Source organism: Lagopus leucura, unplaced genomic scaffold, assembly GCF_019238085.1.
Source record: "Lagopus leucura isolate 7727_CA_CO unplaced genomic scaffold, USGS_WTPT01 Super-Scaffold_100159, whole genome shotgun sequence".
Classification (NCBI taxonomy): Eukaryota; Metazoa; Chordata; class Aves; order Galliformes; family Phasianidae; genus Lagopus; species Lagopus leucura.
Window position 1 is genome coordinate 13,026,215 of NW_024962335.1, and position 15,733 is coordinate 13,041,947.

Below are 15,733 nucleotides of genomic sequence, written 5' to 3' on the forward strand. Positions count from 1 at the left end.
CAAGATGATGAGGGGACTGGAGCACCTCCCCTATGAATATAGGCTGAGGGAGCTGGGCTTGTTCAGCCTGGAGAAAAGAAGGCTGCGGGGTGACCTCATGGCAGCCTTTCAGTACCTAAAGGGAGTCTACAGACAGGAGGGGAATCAACTCTTTGAAAGGGTAGATAACAGCAGGACAAGGGGAAATGGTTTTAAGTTGAGGGAGGGGAGATTTAGGTTGGATGTCAGGGGGAAGTTCTTTACAGAGAGAGTGGTGAGGTGCTGGAACAGGCTGCCCAGAGAGGCTGTGGATGCCCCTCCTGAACCTTCTGAACCCTCCTGAACCAAGGATCACCTCCTTGAACCTGGAGGTGTTCAAGGCCAGGTTGGATGGGGCCCTGGGCAGCCTGGTCTAGTATTAAATGGGGAGGTTGGTGGCCCTGCATGTGGCAGGGGGTTGGAGATTCATGATCCTTGAGGTCCCTTCCAACCCTGGCCATTCTGTGATTCTGTGGTTGGATGCACTCTGCATGAGATGGAGAATGCGTGAGCCTGAGGGCTGTCTGTCTCAATACTAGAAATCTGATAGATCACCTCATCCCAAGGGGGAAAAGTAATGAAAATGATCATCTGAAATAAAATTAAAAAAACCCCACAACTATACTACTTACTGCCTACCAGTATAGTTTATATCAAGAGAGCTCAGCAAATACAGACCTTTTTTCCACCTTTAGATACACAATACAGCAAAGTCAGCCCAGGCTCCGAGAGTCAAACTCTCTTCTGCTCGTCTTTCATCACATGTAATAAGGAGTCTGCAAGCAGATCACACGCTGCATGACTAGTTGGCTTCTTGGCACTCTGATGTATTGCTCTGTGCTGGGTCTCTGCTGAATCTCGTGTTTCTGGCTGCTTTTCTGCTACTGTTGTCAGCTTAGAGTCAACGTGACTAACGCTGAGCTAACATCCTCCCCAGTCACTGTCCTTCAAGCATGTTTTCTGTTCTGGGGGATAAGTATGAGGATTATGTTCTTCTTCTCAGGCCAACCCCTGCCTGGTACTTCACAGCTTGTCTTGCTTCTGCTGGCTGCATATATCTTTGCATGGTACAGGTATGGGGCTGTTGGCCCCACTAAGGTGGGATAGAGAGACAGTCATATGCAAACTTATCACATGCTGTTAGCACATGCATCCTGTAGCTACAAACTCAGAGAGGAAGGAGTGAGAAATGTTAAAAAGGTGGCTACATAACTGCTTGTTTACCAACCTGTAAACCTCATCGCTGCCACAGTGGACATCTTATGAGGATCTCTAGGGATGAGGTATAGCTTCTGTCCACTGGCAAGCTGGAAATATCCCTCCCCACTGGAGCTCCAGGATCTGAGAGCTTGGCCCATACTGTTTCAAAAAGATACAATATTACTGCCCCTTGGAGTTCAGATGGAATTAATTTGGGTGGTGATATTTCACAATTTGTGGTTGAGACCATTTTTCTGTTTTTGCATTTCTTTTTTTCTGTTTTTTTGTTTGGTTGGTTGGTTGGTTGGTTTTGTTTGTTTTGCCTTGATTAAATTCATTTGCTTTTGAACTTTTTTTTTGTTCTGATGGAGTTTCTTGAATTTAGGATTATCAGAAGTTTATCCAGAGATTATTTTATTCTGATAAAAAGACCACTGTCTGGTAGACACACTGTATTTCCACTTGCAACAAACACATTTCCCCTTGGCATTGCTTCATTTCTTCTTCTACTCAAGGATATAAGTCTCAGGTACATCTGTTCCTTCCCACTGCTAACATGCTACTCAGTCCTTATCACAGAATTGAAAGGGACCTCTGGAGAACAAGTTCTTGCTAAAGCAGATTCCCTACAGTAGGTTACATGGGAAAGCATCCACATGGGTCTTGAATAACTCCAGCAAAGAAGACTGCACAGCCTCCCTGAGCAGTCTTTTCCCCTAGAAAGTCCAGTTGTTAGTTAGATCAAGGCATTAACCGTGGAAATGCAATATTTGCAACTTGGAAAAACAGTGATGCAAAGCCTAACAAGGTTTCTGAGACCCCGCAGGTGGAAAGTTTGGGATCTTGGCCTTTGCACACCAAGCACACGATCACACATTACTGCACAATCTAGAAAGACTGTCCATCTTGCAAGGTGCCACCAAAGCTCATGGTGCTCGGGTTAAGCCCTGAGGATGTGGAGCCCTGTGGTGAAAGAGCAATGGGGCGTACAGGGGGCCACATTTCACGAGCAGTGGCAGAGCGTAGGATGGGAAACAGGCAGAGGTTTGCCCTCATTATGCCTGGGTCTAACATGCCAAATTACCCCATCCTCTCCTCACCTCCTTGATGTAAAAGACTCTTGTTGAGAGTGGCCATAATTCACGGTGAACACCCTGCCTCCCCCTTACTCCCTTCACACCCGCTGCTCTCCATTTTCCTTCCAGAAAAAAAAAAAATGTGTCTTTGATGAAATGAAATGGCTCAGTCAAAGAACCCCTCAAATGATTGGGGACCCCTGCACTTGGCCACCCTTGCCCACTTCCCAGCTCTATTTCTGGCCGAGTTTGGAGTTTAAGTAGGCTGACCTTGTGCCCCGGCTGCCCTGGGGGTCAGTGATGAAAGCGGATGGAGGCTTCACAGTCAGGTCTCTTGTGTGTGACTCTTTTGTTCCCGGACAGGGGTGTGCAGTGCCTGGGACAGTGCTTAATTGTTCGGGGGCACTGCTTTACCCGTCATGCCCTTCCTCGGGTGGCCCCAGCCCTTCTTGCTCATGCGTGGGAGGGAGGCAGCTTCTCCACTTGGGGTAGGGAGGCGGAAACACAGTCTGGGTTGCTCGGCATCGTTTCTGGCTGTTTATTAATCCATGCAATAAATTTTAGAGTGCCAGGAAGCAAAACTAAAAATAAGAAAAAAAAAGAGGAATTCCTGGCATCATTCGCAAATCCTGTTTGTCACTGAGTGCGTCCTCCCTTGTCCCATTGCTTGGTCCATATGTCATGCTTCATGGATGCACCCTGGCACCACGGGCTTAGGGAAACAAGATTGGGCTTAGCCTGAAAGGAGGCGATGGGCTTGTGACAGGGAGTGCAGAAGTCTTGGGTTGGGGCATACTGACAAGGTGATGTTGGAGGAGAAAGCGAGTCCAAGACTGGAGGTGTTGGAGCTCCTGGAAAATTTTGCTAGGCCCAAGCTGAGCACCCACACCTGGCAATGCCCTGTCAGCATGCAGTGGGTTTGGCTGTAGGTAAGCAGGAGAAGGATGGCAAACAGCCTTTGGGGCTGATGATAAAGATCTGAAGGCTTGCAGACATCCGTGATGGGGATAGATAAACATGTGGGAAGCATTGTACTACTCAGTATCTCTTTGATGCTCCCTCTGCATCTTTCTTTTTGCAATGAGCCCTTCCCGTGCCTCACATCTTCATTGCAGCTGGAGGCTGGGCAGAATACTGCATAGCAGGCCGTCTTCTCTGCTGTTTCAGTGAGTGTCTGCACAAAGGAAATGGATAAAAGGAGTGGAGGGTCAGAGTTTAATTACCCTATTGTGTGCAGAGATGAGTGATGGACAGAGACTGTCAGTGGGTCACCAATTAGCTACTGTGGAGCAGACAGAGGAGGGGGAAATCGTGATGAGCCCCCTGGACAGAGCAGTGTTGGGGACAGCCAAGTGATAGTGAGACATGGAGATAACAGCTCAGAATGGGAGACCCTTTTTAATTGAGTTGCTCCCCCCCCCCCCCCGTCGTTCCACTTTGTTACTGCCACCATAAGGAGCCCTGTGGGCTCCAAACTCTGCTGGGCCCTGGGTGCTTCACTGGCCAGGGTGTGAGAGCTGCTTGGGTGGTAGATCCTCTGAGAGGATGTAGAATAAGGTGAGCCATTGCCTCCAACTGCACTGAGCTCTCATGACCTGGTGGGGCGGAGGCAAGGAAGGAGGCAAGGAAAGCAGGAGGGAAGGTAAGGAAGAAGGCTGAAGGAGGTGGCTGCTGGTGGGTGAGGTGTGGTACAGACAGGGCTGCTCTGTCTGGATGTGATGGTTTCAAGCAGAGAGATCTGCCCAGGAATCCTGTCTGAATCCCCACAGCCTCATCATGACCTGCCTTGAACATGGATGAATGTCTCAGCTAATAAATTACTCTCCCCCTTACAGTTCTGGCATTTGTTGGCTCTGGGGCTGAGAGACCAGGGTGATTCTCCTGGCAGAGCTGTGACCTGTTTTTGTATAACAAGGCAGAAGGAACAAATTTCTGTAACTCTTGCCCCTTCTGGTCCCAACTCCACATCCTACACACTGTCCAGTTTCCCTCTCCTACACTCTCAACAACTTGATCCACTCATCCCCAATCCTGCCCTCAGTCCTGCCACACAATATCACACCTAACCTTCTTACACCGGTCCTATGACTTTTGTCTCAAGGCTCATCTTTCTTCCCCTTTTTCCTACAAACCCTCTATACATCCTCGTAGGGATTCTGACATCCCTATTTGACCTCCAAGGTCCAGCTCTCCTTTTCCCCTCTCCCTTTCACCTCCACTTCTCCCTTTCTTGCCTTTCTCTCCTTGCTGTTCTTTTACCTCTCTTTCCTGTCCCCGTCACCCCTCATCTCCCAGGGCTGTTTGCATGAATCGTTTCTGAAATCATGAGATCACTGTTTTTTTCTGTCTCTCTGTCAGTGGGAACATCACATTAAGGAGCGTGGAGAAGTGACCGGGGGCCATTGGGGTGACGCTGGCACCCCCTCTCCTCACTCTTCCTACCCCCCTCTTCTTCTGTATCAAAGGAAGCTTTGTTGTCCAAAAGCAGAAAAAGAAAAGCAGATAAAAAGGCGGAACATGTGATCTCATTGGCTTTATTTAGACATTCAGCTAACCCGCCTCTCCTTTCTAGATTCATCCAAAATTATCTAAGTAAGAAACCATAATCCATCTTCAGGTTTCTAATTTGTGAAAGAGATGGCGGTGAGTTGTTTTTCTCCAAAGAGATTTCAGCAGCTAAACTCCTGGTCTCCACAAGGTGCAAAGATGAACCCAACAGGACTTGCTGTCAGCCAAGTGATGCCCTTCACTGCAGCAGTCTTGACTGCAAAACTGTGAGATGCAACCTGGTGGACCAGAGAAAAACAAATCCTTTTCCTTGTTTCACCACTGATAAGTGAGATAACTCTTAGACAATCCAGAAAAATGCATTGCTTCAGTGGGGGAACTGCTTTGTGAGATCAGTGGTTGTAGCATTAGGCACTCAACTTCTAAATTCTTGAGTTTCTGGATCAGCTAAGGGCTTCCTTATTGACCAGGGCAAAAGTCTTCGTCTCAGAATGCTTTATTTGCCTCTTGTGTTGGTAATCATCGGTGATTTTCGGCTGAGTTTGACTAAACCACCACTGTGAGCACCCTGTGCAATTGGGCTGCTATGGGAGCAGTAGGGCATGGCTGGGATTGAAGTAAAGAGCTGTGTCTGTGTTAGGATTCATTTAGATGTTATCAAGCCAAGAGACAGGAAGAGGATTATTATATATTTGTTAACTGTTACATCTCAGATGGGCTCAGTGCTCTGCAAGGAAAGCTGCTCTGCATGCAGTTTCAAAACAGATACGGTTGACTTGGTGCAACTCTTTATTCTGGTCACAATCATACAAATATAAAACTTTGGTTAGTGTGCCATTTTTATGATGTTTTAATCACCTTGGTTTAGAAAACCACCAGGCAAGAAGTCCTTCTAATGTGGGAATTTAACAGCTCTTTTATCTGTGTAGTCTGTTCCCATTCTCTACAGGAATAAAAATTTTCAGCATGATGTCTTACATCCACAGCTTTGTATGCGTGTGTGTCAGAAGCCTCCTTTCTGTGTCACTAAGGTAGACGTATGGAGATTGTTTCAAGGGCCTGCTAAAATAATTGAGGGGCTGCATGGGAGAATGGTGCAGAAAGCATGGCTGATGTCCTGTTCACCTAGAGTACACTGCAGACTGAGATAGAGATGGGACGAAGGGCAGTCAGAGGAGCAAAGAGGGTCTGTAGAGAAGAAAGAAGAAAGGCAGAGTAGAAAGATTTGCTTCAGCTAAGAGTGAAGAATTTGATTGTTTGCAGAAGGTAGCGTCAATGAAGGATATACCAAAGTGCTCCCAGTCCAAAAGGCAGAGAATTTGGCTGGGAAATTGTTTCTGTTGTGGGAGAACGGCCATTATGGAAGTTGCAGTGACTTCAGCATCACGTGAACTTTTACACATCTATATATGTGCACGTAAAATGACTCAGTGAAGCAGTATGTGCAAGGAGGAGGCTGTAGCTAGAAGGATGTCTGTGGGAATACTTGAGGCATAATTTAATGGGGTGTGGGAAGACATGATATCCATGGGGTTTTGCCAGAGTTTTACTGTGGTAGACAGTAGAAAGGTACTGTTGAGCACGTACTAGAAATCATTGCTGTGGGAAGCAGGGGGGTTTTGCTTGGAAAATGAAGGCTATGTTAAACTGAGGAAGGTGTCATGTGTCAGTAGGCAGCACTGAGGGGTTACACTGCTGAGAAGAGAAAAATCTTCTTGCGGTGCATCCTCATGTACAACGGGATTTACAGCAATGGCTCAGGCATCACAACCTCTCCAACAAGTGTTGGCTCCAGCTCACAAGATGCAAAATCAATAGATGTGGAGGCAAGACAGTGACTTCTTCTATCTTTTTAAACTAAATGCAGCGTTCCTATAAAAACCTAGACCCATTTTAACCACCGCTGGACCCTTGCCAGTTCTGAGTACCCATCATTTGCTTTTTTTCTGAAACAGGCACCATGACTCCATTTGTAAGACATTTCCATTAGCATGCTGGGCTGATTCAACTTATATCCTGCCCTGCTGTGTCTGACTCATTTTTCCCCATCTCCAGGAGAAGCCTGAAGGAAAGCAGAGGGCCCTTCACATAGATGCTCAAGGTCTCTATCAGATAATAACTGAAGAAATATTTGCCATGACCGCGCTATGGTCATTTTTTGCCATTCCTTAGTCACTTGGCAGCCAATGGAGGAAAGAGGCGAGAGCAGGGTGGGGGAGAGTAAATGAGACAGAGGGACAAGAACAAAAGATTTCTTTGTAGTGCAGAGAGAGAGAGAAAAGGGAAAGCATCACCAAATGCCCAGAAGCCATCTTTGTAACAAGAGACCTATTCTCTCTGCTGCTTGGAAAACAAGTTGGAGTAAAAGGCCCTGGTTGAATTAACCCTTCAGAGAGACAACTCACTGAGCATGAAGGAAAGAGGCATGGCCATGAGAGGCGTGATCTTTGTGGTGAGGTAGTGGCACTGGCCCTCAAGCAATTTAAAGCAAGGATTGGTTGTTTAGGAAGAGGAGGTGGGGATGACGTTGGGTGGTTTGACCATACCAAAGATCTAAAATGTCAGATGTCCTTTCTTCACAGAAGCTTTGGTTTTGGCAAAGATCTTTAGAGGGGGTTTTGCAGCATATGAGACAACAGATCTTTTCCATGGACATTTTGTTCTTGGTGGACAGAGAGAAAGGAAAACATTCCCCCTCAAAGTACACATTTTACTGCAACATAATCTTGTCCAAGAAACCTTTGTAAATTTACCTCCTATCACTGCCCTTCAAAAATTCAATTCTTGCACACTGCATCTCTCTTTTTCATGTCTTGGACCTTCCCTTGGCTGAGCAGAACAATTTTATTGGAGTCAGGGGTTCCCTATAGGAATGAATTTAAGGTAAGCAAAATCCTCCATCCTCGAAGAAGCAACTAGTCTTTTTTCATCATGAACACTCTCTTAGTCCTCTTCCCACTCTTTCTAAGAAAGCTTCCTCTTTTACTGTGCAGACACTTCTGAGTGAAATGAAATTTCAGCAATGATAATACAAAAAAAAAAGAAAAAAAAAAAGAAAGATACAGCCACGGAAAGACACTCTGAACCTATTTGGACATCAAACATGGGATATCAGTATATATAAGGTAGTTATATCCGAGCTTGCTCCAAGTGCTCTGCCGATTAAAAGAAGTGCGACAGCCAGGTCAGAAATAAAGGCTTTTTATCTCCATGAAAACACAGAGGGAGCAGCATCCTGCTTCTGGAGCCTCATCCCTCAGAGCCAAGCAAAGAGAAGCAAAGGACAGACTGGAAATGAATACAGAACGGGAGCAGTGTCCAGCCATGGGTCAGCCATCCCCCCGGGCGCTGATGGGGTAGATTCCATGGGTGCCCCCTGAGCCCGCAGTCAGGTGGGCTGCAGAACGGATGTGAGATGCACACAACATTACGCCTGTGCTTTCGTAAATTACCGATCACATGGGACTCGTGCGCCTGTGCTTGAGCAGAGCTCTGAAAACAACTAGGAAATTCATACAGCCACAGGACTCTGCAGTCTCCCGGCACTCCCCCACTCCCTGACCTTCTCCCTCCCTTTTGCCTCCTTTCTGTGTCTCTCTCTGTTTTACAGAGATGGTAACCACAAAGGCTGGAGTTGAGTTTTGCTCCCACTAACCTCATCCTGGGCCTTGGGGTGTTTGTGTTGGCACCTGGGCTTGGCACCCAACCTACCTATGCTGCTCAGTCCACCTGTGCTGTGCAATGTCCCCTGGAGCCCTGCCACAGAAATCCTCGAGTTCAGTCTCAAGATAGACTGAAGGAAATTTCCCCAGAGGGGATACTAAATATGATTAAACTCATTGCTCAACAGGATTTTCACTATTGCAGTTCTGGGTCCTTCAGGAAGTTACTCTCTTGGCACTCACTACCATTTCAATACCTGACGGGTACCTACTGGGGTCTCTTTTAAGGTAGGAAGGTCAACCTGATCTAGTGCCTGATTTAGTAGGTGGCAACCCTGCCCATGGCAGGGGGTTGAATGATCCCTGAGGTCCCTTCCAACCCAAGCCATTCTATGATTCTATGATTCTATGAGTGAGTTCTGTAAGACCAAGTTTGAAGTGCAAGCAGAAAACTAAGAAAATTTAAGTTCAAATCTGTCCAGCTTCCATTACAACTCATTGACAGTAACAACATCAGACCTTAGCCAAGCTAAATGTAGGTCTTGACCTGTGTAAAATATGGGCCACCACGCAAGCACTAAATGCATTTCTTTGAGCCTCGTCTCCGCTAATGAGCTCATGTTGTAGCTAAGTTCCTACAGAGTATGGCCTTGCTAAGTGCAAAGAGTTCAAAGAGTCAGGAAGGAAATGAGGGATGTAGCAGGCTGTGTCAGGTGAGGCTCAACCTGCCCCACTGTCCTTGTGCAGTGTTGGCAGTTACACTGTCTTCTACTGTACATTAGTCCAGCTATCATTTATACCAAGCAGGCCTATGCTAGATAAGAAGCTAAGGATCTTGATCTCTAGCCCATAAATCCTTCACCTTTTTCAGCTTCATATGCTTCCCTAGGTGCATTTCTGCTGACTGCAGTCTTCCCTTCCCTTCCCTTCCCTTCCCTTCCCTTCCCTTCCCTTCCCTTCCCTTCCCTTCCCTTCCCTTCCCTTCCCTTCCCTTCCCTTCCCTTCCCTTCCCTTCCCTTCCCTTCCCTTCCCTTCCCTTCCTTTCCCTTTTTCCCTTCCCTTCCCGTTTGAGTAGAAGTGCAACAAGCTGGAGCACTTAAAACCTTCGTACTTCGCATAAAATCTAGACATTTCTGAATGAAAACACTTTTAAACTGTCTCAGAACTGACCGTTGCCTTGCAGCAGATACATTCTTGTTCAAATACTTATTAGGTTAGACCTCCTGTGCAATTGGACAAGTTAGATCCCCAACGGAGTGTGACTTGAATTTGGCCAGAATGGCCTGTGTATGGCTGACTTAGGCAGATTTACACTGGGTTTGATCTAGTTGAGTTATGCTTATGTGGACTGAGCACAAGACAGATGTAGGTTTGAGGTGGCATCTTGTGACAGGCAGGGTGTGGGTAGGTTAGACTTGGCTAGGTTAGCTGCTGGAGGCAGTGTTGAATTTGGTGCTGAAAATAGGACCAGTTTTGGATGCATTGTGAATTTTTATGATGGGTTGGGGTGAGCTGATGGGAATAGTTTGTCTGTGTATAGTTCTGATGAAATGGGGAGAGTTGCTTCACTGGGAAGCCATTTTCTGGACCAGCCTTCCATGGATAGGAAGCAGATTATTTACCAAGTGCTGAATCAGGATCCCCCAGAGGCTGACAAAACCCTTTAGTTCCTCAGTGTCCAGTTGCTCCAGGCCATCTCCTCCTCCCTCAGCCTTGCACACTTACGACCAGTACACACCAGAACACCAAGCTGATCCACCAGGTCAAATCCATTCATTGCTCAACATTCTATCTGTAAAAAGGAAAATTCCTCAACCAGGGATGACCACGAGTGTTTGGAGTGAGGATGTGAAAACCCAGCGCGTGGGTTTTTTCCACTGTCTAGAGATCCTCAACAGTGCAAAATTCGGTATAGTCTATTATAGGCATGTGCAATGCACTGCCACAGTGTTCCCAATCAAGGGATAAAATTAATATTTAACTTGAAGGATTGAGCCCCAAATAAAAGAAAATTCAGACTATTTCCAAATAATTTCGGCAAATGTCTTAGCCAATGTCTCAGTGGTACCTGGATATTCTGACAAATCAGTCTGTGTGGAGTGACAGTGCTATCAAATCTCTCCCCCCCCCCCCAAATTGTTTGGGCTCTGCTTTTTAAAAGAACACAGGAAGAAATGTGCAGTGATGGATAGGAGACAGCGTGGTCCCGGGGAGAAGCAGAGCCCCACCGCCTTACAGAGCGAGCAGAGAGTGGAGCAGGAGAGCGGAGGGTAGCACAGCGCTGTACAGCTGCAGGGCTGCTCACAACAGGGCAGAGCTTGTGGAGAATGTACTCTTTGTTCCCTGCCTTTAAAGGGTAAGAGAAACACTTATGCATGGCAAATTAGCCCAAAAATGTATTTCTCTAAAACACCCGATTGTCTGGCCAGCTCTGCAGCTGCAGGGAAGTTCCAGGGAGAGAAGGGGGAGGCAGCGGGAAGGAGGAGGAGGGAGGCAGGGAAGGAGGATTCTGATGGCTGGGGAGGGGGGAAAGCAAGATGATTGTACAAACAAGGGAGAAATTCTCATGCTTCAATTGAGGCACAAGCGAGTGAGGGTATCCCAATGGAGGGGCCACGTTGGTGGCCAGGGGAGAGTCCCCATGAGGCTGGAGAGGAAGGGAGACATGAGACAGAAACAGCCAGCAGTGTCGGGGCTCCCTGACCCTCAGCAGGTTCAGCTGTGCCATCTGGGCTGGGATGCTCTGTGCCAGTGCCATGCTCCTCTTGTCACCACCTTGTGTGTCCTGGGGGCGACTGGATGAGTATCCTTCTCTTCTGAGAAAAACACGCAGGGTGCAACTCACCATGGAGGTGTGGGGCTTACATTCCTCTCTGGAGTGCTTCTAGACTGACACTTGGCTGTAAAATGTCCCAAATATACCCAGACCTGGTCTGGGCTTGCTGTGAATTTCTATTCCAATGCTGGCACTCAATTAGAAATTCACATACCCTTGCTGGTAGACAAGTGAATTCCCTGAACTTCCCTTGGTTTGGAGTGATTTTCCCAACAACTAGAAGCTCTGACAGTTCTATGGACTCAGAATCATGAGCATACTGGATTTCTCCAGGCAGCATCTATCAATAACCGCATCTTCTAAAGTTTAGGATGTGTTCACTTGGGTACCCAGATTCCCTAGAGAATTTCTAAGCTCTCAAAGGAGTCTGCTGTCTGTTTTCTCTTTGGAGAGCAACAGAAGACTTGTGAATGGGATCAAATCTTTGAAAAAGTGAGGCATGCTCTGTGGGAATAGCACCAGAGAGACAAAGAAACTGGAGTGAGCTCAGACTGTGACAGTCCTGTCCCTGCCTGAAGGGGTGCCGCCGAAACCAGTCAGGCCCACTGCCAGCATAGTTGAGAACTAAATGTCCAAGGAAGGTCTCTCACTCTTTCTGGGCTGAAGGTTTCCTCTTCATGTCTGTGATGAAAACTTACTTGCTCTTCCATTATCCATATGGAAGGAGAAGTTCTCCCTGCTGCAAACTACAGTGCTTTGCAAGCACAGTCTGGAGGTAGTCTGGTAATTTCTCATTGCTACCCACTGAATGCTCTTGGGAGCATCTGTTGTGTGACCCACTCTTCAAGTTGGTAATCCAGAAGTCCTACAAATCTTCTCCCACTGGACTGGAGGAAGGCTCAGGCAGGCAGGCTTGGATTTACTATGTGAACATAAATGATACCAGCTGTTGGTTGGAATTATTCACTCAAGAGAGAGGGTACATGAAGCTCATTCAGATGACACTGTGTTATCCCATGGTGGTACATACTGGATATGTACAGCATTTGACTGGTGGAAGACAGCACTGGGTCTGAGGAGGATTCCTGTAATGGAGAAGCGGATTGGACTTAGCAGGGGCGGAAGAGTGAGATGAGCAGAGGAGGAGGTAAGGAGCTGAAATGTTATTGAAATGAGTGCTAGGGAAGCTGATGACAACTCTACAATCCTTACACCATACTTGGCTCATCTCTGCATGGCCATTGGGATGGCTCACTTGCTGTATACATAGAAGAAGAGCGATATCAAAATAGGATCACAGAATCATTAAGTTTGGAAAAGACCTCTGAGGTCATACAGTTCAACTTGACAGCCCACCCCCACCATGCCCACTGACCACGTCCCTCAGTGCCACATCCACATGGCTCTGGAACACCTCCAGGGACGGTGACTGCACCACCTCCCTGGGCAGCCTCTGCCTTCAGCACTGCTCTTATGGAGAGGAAATTGTTCTTAATATTCAACAAGAACTTCTCCTGATGGCACTTGTGTCCTCTCATCCTATCGCTGTTACCTGGGAGAAGAGGCTGACCCCCAGTTTGCTACAACCACCTTTCAGGTCACTGTAGAAAGTTATAAGGTCTCCCCAGAGCCTCCTCTTCTCCAGTTACATGAGTAATGGCCTTAGTTCTTAAGACCACAAAGCTACAGTTGTGTCAGCACCGGGCCTCGTGATGTGCAGGGAGTGAATGGCACAGCTCGATGGCAGGCCTGCCACTGGTCCCCACATCGTTTGCAGCAAAATGGGACCAGGGGACACCACGAATCCAGACACAGCTCAGCACTTTGTGGAGACCCTAACGCTTCCCAGGGGATGTGGCGTCATCCGAAGGTGGGGGTGACAAGAGCTTAGTGGCGAACAGTTTGCCAAGAATGAGGATTTCAGGGGAATGAAAGATGCAGACCCAGTTCTAATTCAACCAGCAGTTTTAGCTGGACAGCAGGAGTGGGAGGGGGATATTTAAAATATCAAAACATTTCACTTCAAGATGGTCTTTCTGAATTATTCTGTTTTCCAAATGCCAAAATGTTATGAATGGATGTTTTGAAAGAGAATTTCTGACTTTTCATTTCAAACTGGCATTATCTTGACCCAGATTGAAAGATAAGAGGTCAAATACAAGATAATAACCACAAAATAAAGCATGCTGTTTCAATTTCAGTAGAATGTTTCAATCTCTGACTTATGCTACTTAATAATAATAATAAAAAAGGCTTTCTTGATTCAACCACAGTGATTTGTCTATATTTTTTTCATCTCATCTTCTGAACCAGAGCTTCCATTATTCACCCAGCTTTCCTGGTAGAGATTTCATTAGTGGTAATCGTGCTGTGGCAGACAGAGTTGAAGGAAGTCAAGGTTTCATCAGCCCAGGATGCTTGGATGGTGCTCAAACCTGGGCATGGGAAAATAGTGTTGTGACTTGGATCCCCTTGCACCTCTCTGAGATGCTGAGAGCCCCACACAGCAGAGCTCCAGCTCATGCCTGGGTCAGCATTCCCATAGGTGACACCTCTAGGATGGTGGATCATCAATATCTAAGTTGATGATATGGATGAGGGCATTAAGTGCCCCCTCAGTAAGTTTGCAGATGACACCACACTGGGAGGAAATGTTCATCTATCTGAGTGTAGGATGGCCCTACAGAGGGATCTGGGCAGACTGGATTGATGGGCTGAAGCCAACTGTGTGAGACTGTGTGAGCTTCAACAAGACCAAGTTCCAGGTCCTGTACTTTGATCACAACCCCTTGCATCTCTACAGGCTTGGGACAGAATTGGCTGGAATGCTGAGTGGAGGGAAAGGATCTGGAGGTGTTGTTTGACAGCCGGCTGATCCAGCAGTGTGCCCAGGTGGCCAAGAAGGCCAGTGGCATTCTGGCTTGTCTGAGAAGTAGTTCAGCCAGCAGGAGTGGGGAGGTGATCATCCCTCTGTGCTCTGGTGAGGTTGCACCTCGAGTGCTTTGTTCAGCTGGGGCCCCTCACTACCAGAAAGACATGGAGGCCCTGGAGTGTGTCCAGACAAGGGCAGCAGAGCTGTGAGGGGTCTGGAGCACGAGTCTGATGGGGAGCAGCTGAGGGAACTGGGGATGTTCAGTCTGGAGAAGAGGAGATCAGGGGAGACCTCATCACTCTTTACAATGACCTGAAAGGAGGCTGTGGCCTCTTCTCCCAGGTAACAATGATAGGGTGAGAGTTAATGGCCTCACGTTGCATTGGGGGAGGTTCAGGCTGGGTATTAGGGAAAATTGCTTTTCCAAAAGAGCGGTGCTGCAGCAGCACAGGCTGCCCAGGGAGGTGGTGCAGTCACCGTCCCTGGAGGTGTTCCAGAACTGTGTGGATGTGGCACTGAGGACATGGTCAGTGGGCATGGTGGGGGTGGGCTGAAGGTTGGACCAGGTGATCTTAGAGGTCTTTTCCAACCAAAATGATTCTGTGAATCATTGGAGCAGAAATGTGGTAGAGATGTCTCACTCAAACAATGTCACTGTGGTTGGAATAAAACCTGAGATGAACTAAACTCATCCTCGAGCACCCCAGGAAAAATTTCACTCATCTGAATATATTTCCCTCACTTCAGTATAGCTGTTTACAGTGGAGTTTTCACTGTGTACTTCTCAGCAATGTTTGCATCAGCTCATTTCCACAGGTAGCAACAAGCAAAGCGAAGATGAGCAAAGCTGCAGTGGTGGCTGCAGTGGTTTTGCGATCTAGTTTAGTCAGGGTGACAAAAGCAGGTTCAATCTCGAGGAATGCGGAGAACAGTCCTCCTCCTGCTTCCCTCACCCCCAAAACCCCAATGAATAGAGTTGGCAAGGGTGGGCACTGGGGCTGATGGCTCCTGACGTGAATAAGCAGCATAAAGGCAGAGAGCGGCCCCGTCGCGGCTCCGTCCCGACCCATCCTCCCCAGCTGCAGCAGCATCCGCTGCGAGACCAGACCGGCCATTCCTACCCCGTCTTTCTGTGCAGTTTGCTTTTTTTTTTTTTTTCCGTCTCTCGTCTCCCCCCGCCTCCCCCTCTATTTCTCTCTTTTTTTTTTTTTTTTTTTTTTTTTTTTTTTTTTTTTTTTAATTTAATCCCCTTTTTTTCGAACATATCATTACAGGAGCAACAAAAAAGATGGGACAATACAGCCATTGATGAGCTGCTCTCGTCCTCCCGTCCCGGTCCCCCCCACTCCCTCCCTCCCCTCCTCTGGTGCGTGCCAACACTCTTTCCACCCGCCCAGGGCTGGAGCCAGCGCCAAACAACCTCTGCTAATAAACAAGAGGAACCAGATAAACCAGGAACACAATAGAGGGATTTGTTGCACTTTAGTGATGGTGGGAACAATGTCAACTCCGTGGCGCAGCTGCATGGACCCCCTCCCATCCTCTCCCCTCACTGCCTTGTGCCCCCCGCGCACTCGCAGCCCAACACTGTGATTTATGAAAGGCCAGAGGTCACTGTGCA